At 41.3% G+C, this 8,484-nt stretch overlaps 1 protein-coding gene across 1 annotated transcript in view; it reads left to right on the top strand.

The window, feature by feature from the left end:
• Window positions 1-2,819: 2,819 nt before the first annotated feature.
• Window positions 2,820-8,484, top strand: part of FRMPD1 (FERM and PDZ domain containing 1) — a 127,968-nt gene continuing 122,303 nt past the window's right edge. Inside the window, exon 1 of the mRNA XM_031936973.1 lies at window positions 2,820-3,337. The gene's annotated coding sequence lies outside the window, so the exon portion shown is untranslated. The remainder of the gene's footprint in view (window positions 3,338-8,484) is intronic.

Raw genomic sequence — 8,484 nt, 5'->3', positions numbered from 1 at the left:
CTGAGATTTAGAGGATTAATTGCCTGTGGACAAGTGTCAAAGGGGGAATTTGAACTGAGAGACTCTTTGTCTCTAAAAACTGCTAATTAAAATGTGAAAGTTGTCTATAAAGGCTAAAAGTTGCTATGGTTCAATATGGTTATATTTGTAACCCTCTGAAGTATTTAGTGTTTTGTGCCCTGTGAATACTTAATTAAAGGTGGCAATACAATTTTCAAGATAGAGCTTTGCCCAGAATAATTTCTGTTATAGTTAATTTTAGTCATGTAGAAGGTTTCCTCCTCCCTTGCTCTTCCCATTATTGACTCAACAATAGAGATTTTATAGGATATCTATAAGACATGCTCTTCTAACACAAGAAGTTAAAATTATGAAAAAAAATTTTTTAAATCTATTAAAAAAAAAACAATGTTCTTCCTAGTTAAATGCATTGGTCAGTGTTAGTGACATTCTATCAGTTAAAGGATATATCCCTTCTTAGGATTAATTGATAAACATTTTATCAGAAATGTATTTTGTAAGAGAATTTGTTGGAAAGTATCTCTTGTGTCAAGATAAATTGTATCAGTGATTTTTAAAATAACATCTAGCAGTGCTCTGCACAAGAGCAGGCATTTAGCAATTTAAAAAAAATTATGTGGTTAAAATGCATAATGTTCTCAGTAATATTCTTGCCAACAGTATTATGATGTGATGGGAAGAGTATTGGGATTGAAGTGAAAGGACCTGAAATCACCTCCTAACTCTGCCTCTTACTATTTCTATGTACTTACTTGCCATTAGTCAGTAAACTTATAGAGTACCTACAACATGCCAGATATTCAAGAATACAAATACAAAAAAAGAGTTCCTGCCCTTGAGGAGCTTACAGTCTAAGGGGGAAAAACAATACACAAAAGAAGATAATACATACAAGGACTGGATGGGGAAGAGGCATGATTGAAAAGCCAAAGATGCTCAAAATGAGTGTAACAGGATGAGAAATGAGAAGTAGAAATGTCTCTCCTTTCTCTTAGTCTGAAGGATCCTTGAGGAGTTCATGGATCCACCTTCCAATCAGGTGTAAACTAGACTACTAAAAGGGTGTATCAAGATTGTTTCATCTTGCAAGATAATGAGTTTTTCCATTGATTTTATCTGGGACATAATAGAGTTGTCAAAAATATCCAAAATAAATGCAGTTGCATGGAAAATACATATGGCCATCGGCAAGACTCTTTGGCCCTCCTGTTCTCGTTCGCCTTATGAGAAGATTAGAGGAGGATGGAGCAGATTAACTCTAAGGAAGTTGAGAAGGATGGAGACAAACAGAATAGAGTGCTTGGATTTGAGTTGAGTCCCATTCTTCCTGTACCAGTATATTGCCTTCAGAATTCTCAAACTTATTGGCTCTTAAAGGTTATCTTTATTGTAAACCTCTCACAGACTGATGATAAAGCATTTTGACATCCATCAGTCCAAATCACAGAAAAACCAAAATGAATGTGTACTAATCCAGTGCCTTAAAGGCACTGGATGATTTGTTCTTATGCCTAAAGAAGATTCTCCATCTACTGCCTTGTTTCAACCAAGTTGAGGGGATGGGAAAGACATTAGAATGAAGAATACTTGAAAAGGGACTTAGAGTGAAGTTAAAGGTGAAAAAAGAGATGGGAGGAGTGATTTGAGGGCAAAATTTAAAAAAAAAAACCAATTAGAGTAGACTTTGTGGGAAGATCATGGTGTTAAAATAATTAAGAGATTAGATTCTGGAGTTACTAGATGGCCCTCTAATAGAGAGACTCTTGCCTGAAGTCAGGATGGCTCATCTTCCGGAGGTCAAATCTGCCCTCAGACACTTACTAGCTGTGTGACCTTGGCCAAATCACTTGACTCTTTTTGCCTCAGTTTCCTCATCTGTAAAACGAGCTGGAGAATAAAATGGCAAATCACTCCAATATCTCTGTCAAGACAACCTAAGTGGGGTCATGAAGAGTTGGACATGACTGAACAATAAATAAGATTCTGAACTGGCTTATTAGCTGTCTGAACATTAACTAGTTTCAATTGGGTGGTACATGGAATAGAGTGCTGGGCCCAAATCAGGAAGACCTGAGTTCCAATCCAATTTTACCCACTAACTAGCTGTGTGATCCTAGGCAAGTGACTTATCCTCTGCCTCAGTTTCCTCAGCTATAAAAGTGGGGATGTTAACATCACCCTACATCAAAAGGTTGTCCTAAGGCTCAAATGAGATAATAATTATAAAAGTGACTGGCATATAGTATGCCAGAGACTATAAAATGCTTATTCTCTTTCCTTTTCCCCACCCTTTAATTTCTTTGGATTTCACTTTCCTCTTCTGTTTAAAAAAAAAAAGGAAGGGGGTCTACTTACCTCACAGTATTATGAAAATCAAATGAGATGACTGAAAGCATTTTACATACTGTAAAACACTCTATAAATAGGAGTTATTGGGTTTTTAGTGGTCCCTGAAGGTATTCAGTTTATTTGGGAATACATCTTCATCCGTAGGAGCTGAGAAGCTGGGAAAGGATTTGAGTTAAATTTGAGAGAGTGCAGATAAGGAGGTTAGAATTAAGAGGCGATTTTAAGGAAGTTTAGATCCCTTGGGCTGCAACGGACAGGGGGAGGGAGATATGTAAAAAACTGATTGAAAGAAGAAAACCAAGTTTGAGTTCAGAAATTTTTATGAAGGGATGGGGTTACAACTCGAGTGAATTTAGAGTGAAGAGATGAGCATTGGGAGAATTAAGTGGATCTGGGTCAGACATCTAGGGGAGGAGGAATAGAAGACCCGGGATCTGGAATTACCGAGGACACTGTCACAGCGAGAATGTTGGCTGTAAATTGGCAGAGGTTGGGTACCAGCGGGTACTCGCAGGGCTCTCCCCTGGGTGGGGTGAGTGTGTGAGGGGAGGGGGCAGACACGCCCACTGCGGCGGGGCTTCACTCTCCCCCCAGGGCGGACAGCGGCAGGAGGGGCTTCTACCACCTCGGTGTCACCCAACTTGTCCCCTGTCTGGGAGGCGGGGAGTCCGGGGGGTTGGCTCCTCCTTCTGTAGCCTCGGCGAGGTGGTCGCAATACTGCCTCCACCCTTAGTCTGAGCCTGAATCTCAGCACCTGCCACCAGCCTCAGCTCAGCCCCCCGGCCCGCCCTCCTCCTCCTCCTCTGGTTGCAGAGACTCGGGGAGGAGGAGGAGAAAAAGACAGAGGAAGAAAAAGGAGGCGGGAGCTGGAGCAGCTGGGCCAGGGGTGGCCTGGCTCTGGAACCTGTCTAGTGCCCAGTGCTTCCCCTTCTGCGAAGCTGAGTCCAGGGCGGTGTCTCTTCTGCAGGTAAGGGAGGGGACACACCAATGGCAGGGGGTCCTGGTTGGGGAAAGTTTCCCGGACTTGGGATGGGACATTGAAGAAAGCAGGAAAGGGATCTATCCCCTCCCGGCCCAACCTCTCTGCCTTGGGCCCCAGTCTCTCTCGGAGATGGGGAATGCTACACTGGAAGTCCTTTCCCTCCCTTTTTTCCGTGCCGCCCTTGGTGAATGGGTTTCCTTTGGGCGGGTCTGGGATGGGAACCGGCTTTCCCCAGTTCCGCAGCGCGAGGAGCCAGCCCCCACCCTGGGAAGGCCGGCGGGGTTGGATCAGGGTGAGGGCTGGAGGCATTCCTGACAGATCTGTACTTTGCCCCGTGGCCACAAAATATATCGATTCAGCGATTACGGGGCCGGACGTGTGTTTCTGGAGGTCCAAGGCAGGGCCTTTAACAGTTAAATTTCTCTTCCAAAACCTGCTTTAAAAAAAAAAAAAAAAAAAGTTTTCACAAATTGCACTGGGGGCCTGAGCCTCTGCCCTTTCCCTAGGCTCGGCAGAGTCTGCCCGCAGTGAGCCCGCACCAGTCGTTAAAGGGGGTGCCTGCCTGTCTGTCTGTCGCGGTGTATGGGAAAGATGGGACTGACTGCACATATGCTGATCTCATGTGGCAGGCGCATCGGTAGCTTCCGTCAGATTCAGCACTCTGGGCTCTTGTACTTGGGTCAAGCCTCTCTCCAGCTCTGTGGGACTGCGAACACATCTGCAGAAACTCGTCCTAAGACATGTCTTTTCGAAAAAATACCTTGCTTGTCTGTGTATGTTTCAAGTGTATGGTTGTCTGTCTGTCTATATCTATGTCTGTGTGTGTGGTGGGGAGGGATTAATATTCTCTTGTCTTTGGCTGTATTCTACAGAGACCCTGCCTCCGTTTTAATATAAAGTAAAAAGATGTAGTTGCAGTGTATTTGTTTTAAAAAACCCAAAATAAGCTTGGCAAGAATTTTTGAACCATTGGCTCTGTTAGTGATATCATAAAATATTCAGCATCCGTAATGATTTGTTTTCAAAGTGACTTTATAGATCAGGAAGCATTTCTGTTTATTTGTGGTATCCAGCTACTTTAAAACACACACACACACACACACCCCCAAAACCGTATGCTCAAAAGATTTATTGTTCTTAAGGAGGGCCTTTGGCTTTGGTTGGCTAACCTTCATTTTCCTCCATTCATAAAATATTTCTGAAAATTTTCCAATTGATACTATTTAAAAACATTTTCTGCTTGTCTGGCTCCTGTGGTGTTGACTAGTTCATGGGATTTGGCCAATCTGTCTTTACACACAGTAGGTGAATTCTGGCTGTGCTACAGCAAATGAATATCCTTCTGTTAGTCCTGAAATATTGCAGGATTATCTTAGTTCTCAAGCTGCAGATTTGGTTTCCCTTAGAGTTTCTGAATAAAAAGCATCCTGTTGGGAATAATATATTTTAGAAAAATTTCTAAAAAATCATTTTTCTCTTAATCACTAGGTTTTAAATTTAACGTAAAATTAAAAGGATCAAATAAAGTGCTATAGGGAAGAGAGCAGAAAAAATAAGTAGCTACTTTAGTGGCTCTTACCTTCTCCAAATTAAACTCTAAACTCAAGGATATTTCATATGCACAGGACCCTGTAGTAAAAATTTTTTTTAATAAAACATATTTAAATTTAACCACTTCTTCCAAGGAACTCTTTCCCCTTCACTAATTTGTTTTTCCATTTTATTTATCAAATGGATCATCCTAAAGTCAACTATGGCTTAATGGAAAAACCACTAAGGGTGGTGTCAGATGCCCTAGGTTTAAATCTGGTTCTGTAATTTACAACCTGCAGATGAGGGTATGTGATGAAGTCCTATATAGCCAGGTAAGAAATGATGAAATTGTTCTGGATACCTTCCTTAAACAGATTTGGGAGGAGGTCATCCTGCCTTCTACTCCCTCCTATATATATGAATATACATTATAAGCATATTCTTCCTCCTCTCTCTCCCTCCCTCCTCCTCCTCCTCCTCCTCCTCCTCCTTCTTCTTCTTCTTCCTCTCTCTCTCTCTCTCTCTCTCTCTCTCTCTCTCTCTCTCTTCCTCCTCCTCCTCCTCCTCCTCTTTCTCCCTCCTTCTTCTTCTTCTTCTTCTTCTTCTTCTTCTTCTTCTTCTTCTTCTTCTTCTTCTTCTCCTTCTTCTTCTTCTCCTTCTTCTTCTTCTCCTCCTCCTCCTCCTCCTCCTCCTCCTCCTCCTCCCTCCTCCTCCTCCTCCTCCTCCTCCTCCTCCTCCTCCTCCTCCTCCTCCTCCTCCTCCTCCTCCTCCCTCCCTCCTCCTCCTCCTCCTCCTCCTCCTCTCCTCTCTCCCTTTCCCCTCTTTCTGGCTCTCTTTTCTGCCTCTCTTCTATATGTCCGTTTACATACACACACTATAGAGGCTTGGGTCATTTGTGTTGTTGGGTTTTTTTTTAAACCTTCTGTTATGTAAATTGTAAAGAGATTACAGATGTTTCAAAGGAAAAGGAAGAAAATGAAATTTAAAGGGGAAAGTCAGAAAAATTTAGTAGGAAGAGAAAAGATTTAATGGGAAGGGAGATTATTGATAAAATATGAACTATTATAAAGGCATTGTTAGAAATTAAGATTGTCATAGTATCCAAATATATATTATTTGAATTTTAGGATTTTGTACTGTTGTACAAAGCATTATATCTAGAAAATAATAGATTTTATTATCCACTAGTTATTTGTGCCACTATTCCTAACATTAACTAGTATTATTGAATTACGGCTTTTAGCACATGAATCATGTTTCAGGAATCTTGCTATGGTGAGTCTCCTGGTACATCTGATAGATGGGATGAGACATTAGATAGATGATAAAGAGATGGAATCTTACCAAAAGGTGGAAAAACAATCCTATGCTATGAATCTCATTTTATCCATGATTTTTTCTCTTTGTTAAGAATCTTTCTCTAATTTGTCTTCTCGGTATGACTTGAAGAAAGGACACTTTTCCAGGTGCCAAGCAGGGCCATAAATTGGATGTGGAAGCAATATGGTGTAATTCAGAGGATGAAACCTGGAGTTAGATGGCTTGGTTCATGTGACCTTCACCCTAGCTTCAGTGTTGTTTGTTGTTGTTTATTCAGTCATTTTTCAGGATCATGTCTTGACTCTGCCTATGACAGAGTTTTCTTGGCAAAGACACTGGAATGGTTTGTCATTTTCTTTTCCAGCTCATTTTACAGATGAGGAAACTGAGGCAAATGGGGTTAAGTGACTTGCCAGGGTCACACAGTTCAGTTCAGATTTGAACCTTAGTTCAAATGAGGATGAGTTTTCCTAATTCCTGGGGTCAGGAACTCTACTCACTGCATTGCCTCAGTTTATATCGATTAAATAACACTATTGAACTACATAATTTCTAATAATCTATGAATGTCTGTGAAATGAGGGGAAATCAGTCAGAGATTCTGTCAATCTGAATATCAATGAATGTTCTGAAATTTAGGAAGATACGGGATCCGTGGAGTGGTAGTGCTTATTGATTTGTAGCCTCCAATATAGAGGAATAATAGAGAGATTCAGTGCCTTCCATCACTAAGCATTTAAGCATTATTCTCACCAGGGTTGGTGTTCATTAGCTGTGTGATTTCCTGAGACAAAAGCTCAAGACTGACTCTCTGATCACAGCATAATATGAATATTTTGGCTTCCTCTCTGAGTAAGGCTGTTATATTGTACTCCACAGGACAGCAGAGGGGATAATCCTGAGAGGCTGGAATGTTTCTTTTCACAATCACTATCAGCTAAACCCCTGTAGACCAGCTACCAGCACCCCATTCCATTTATCCATTTAACATCAATAAACCTTTACAAAGATATATTTACTTCAGTGATATAGCAAGAACAAATGTACAAACAATTCCCCCAATACTTTAAGACAATATTCTCCCTTCCTATCACCTTAGAATCTGGAAGAATAAGCTAAAACTTAGCTTTTTTTCCTATACAGCACTGGTCCCACCAAAGTCATGGGCAAAAGCAGCAGTGCTGCCTTATGGGACCTTGTTTCAGCTGTCAAGGGTTTAGATTTAGGAGGGCACTTACTGCTTCTGGAGGCATTGATGCCAGCTGGCTTCAAAAACCAGCCCCAAACTTGGAGGCCAGAGTGCCCACCAGACTCCTCAAAGTCACACGTTGGTGGATGTTATACTACTTTAACTTAGAATGGAAACAGTCAATCAATCAGTCAATAAACATTTATTAAATACTTCCTATATGCCAGGAACTGTATAAAGTGCTGAGGCTACAGAAAGAAGAGAGCCTTCTTTCTGCCTTCAAAGAGCTTACAATTTAATAGGAAATATAAACAGAGGCCAAGGACTGAGGCCCTTCTTGGAATCATATGGTCCAAAAGAATAGAAGGTCTTTTCTTTGACTGTCAGATTTCTCACTAGATTCTGTTAGCAACAGAGTAAGCATTGATTAAGCACTAAATGTTTTTACAAGCATTATCTCATTTAAGCCTCACAACAACCTTGTGGGGTAGGTACTGTTACACCCATTCTACTTTTGAGGGAACTAAAACGGTCAGAATTTAAATGACTTGCCCAGGATCACAGAGCTAGTAAGTGCCCAATCTTCAGGGCTTCAATCTTATTTCTCTTTTCACTGTCCTGCTCTCCTGATTCTAAAAGAGAGCAAATGAATTGGAGAAAGGCAAAGACAAGGGCGGAAGCAAAGGTCTGGGCTGGAGCCTCCTATTCACCATATAATTGGTCAATCTGAACCAATTTTAGATTTTCTGTGCACTTCAGTCCCATACACATCACGATTCTTTCAGATCCAAGCTCCCCAGCTTCCTACAGGTGGAGAGGTTGCACCAGCTGAGCATCCACCAGATTCCTCATTAGCAAAGCTGGGATGATAGCTAACAAATACGGAGCATTTTTTGTATGCCGGTCTCTGTGCTAAGTGCTTTTGCAATTCCTCTTTCACTTAATCCTTAAAGCAGCTCTGGGAAGTGGATACTATTATTATTCTCATTTTACAGATGAGGAAACTGAGGCAAACAAAAATTAAATAGCTTGCCCAAAGTCACCCAACTAGGAAATGTCTGTGGCTGGATTTGAACTCAGTTCTTGATTC

The sequence above is a fragment of the Sarcophilus harrisii genome, chromosome 1 (assembly GCF_902635505.1).
Source record: "Sarcophilus harrisii chromosome 1, mSarHar1.11, whole genome shotgun sequence".
Taxonomy (NCBI): Eukaryota; Metazoa; Chordata; class Mammalia; order Dasyuromorphia; family Dasyuridae; genus Sarcophilus; species Sarcophilus harrisii.
Note: the sequence above shows the minus strand (reverse complement) of the source record. Positions and strands in the feature narration are given on the sequence as shown.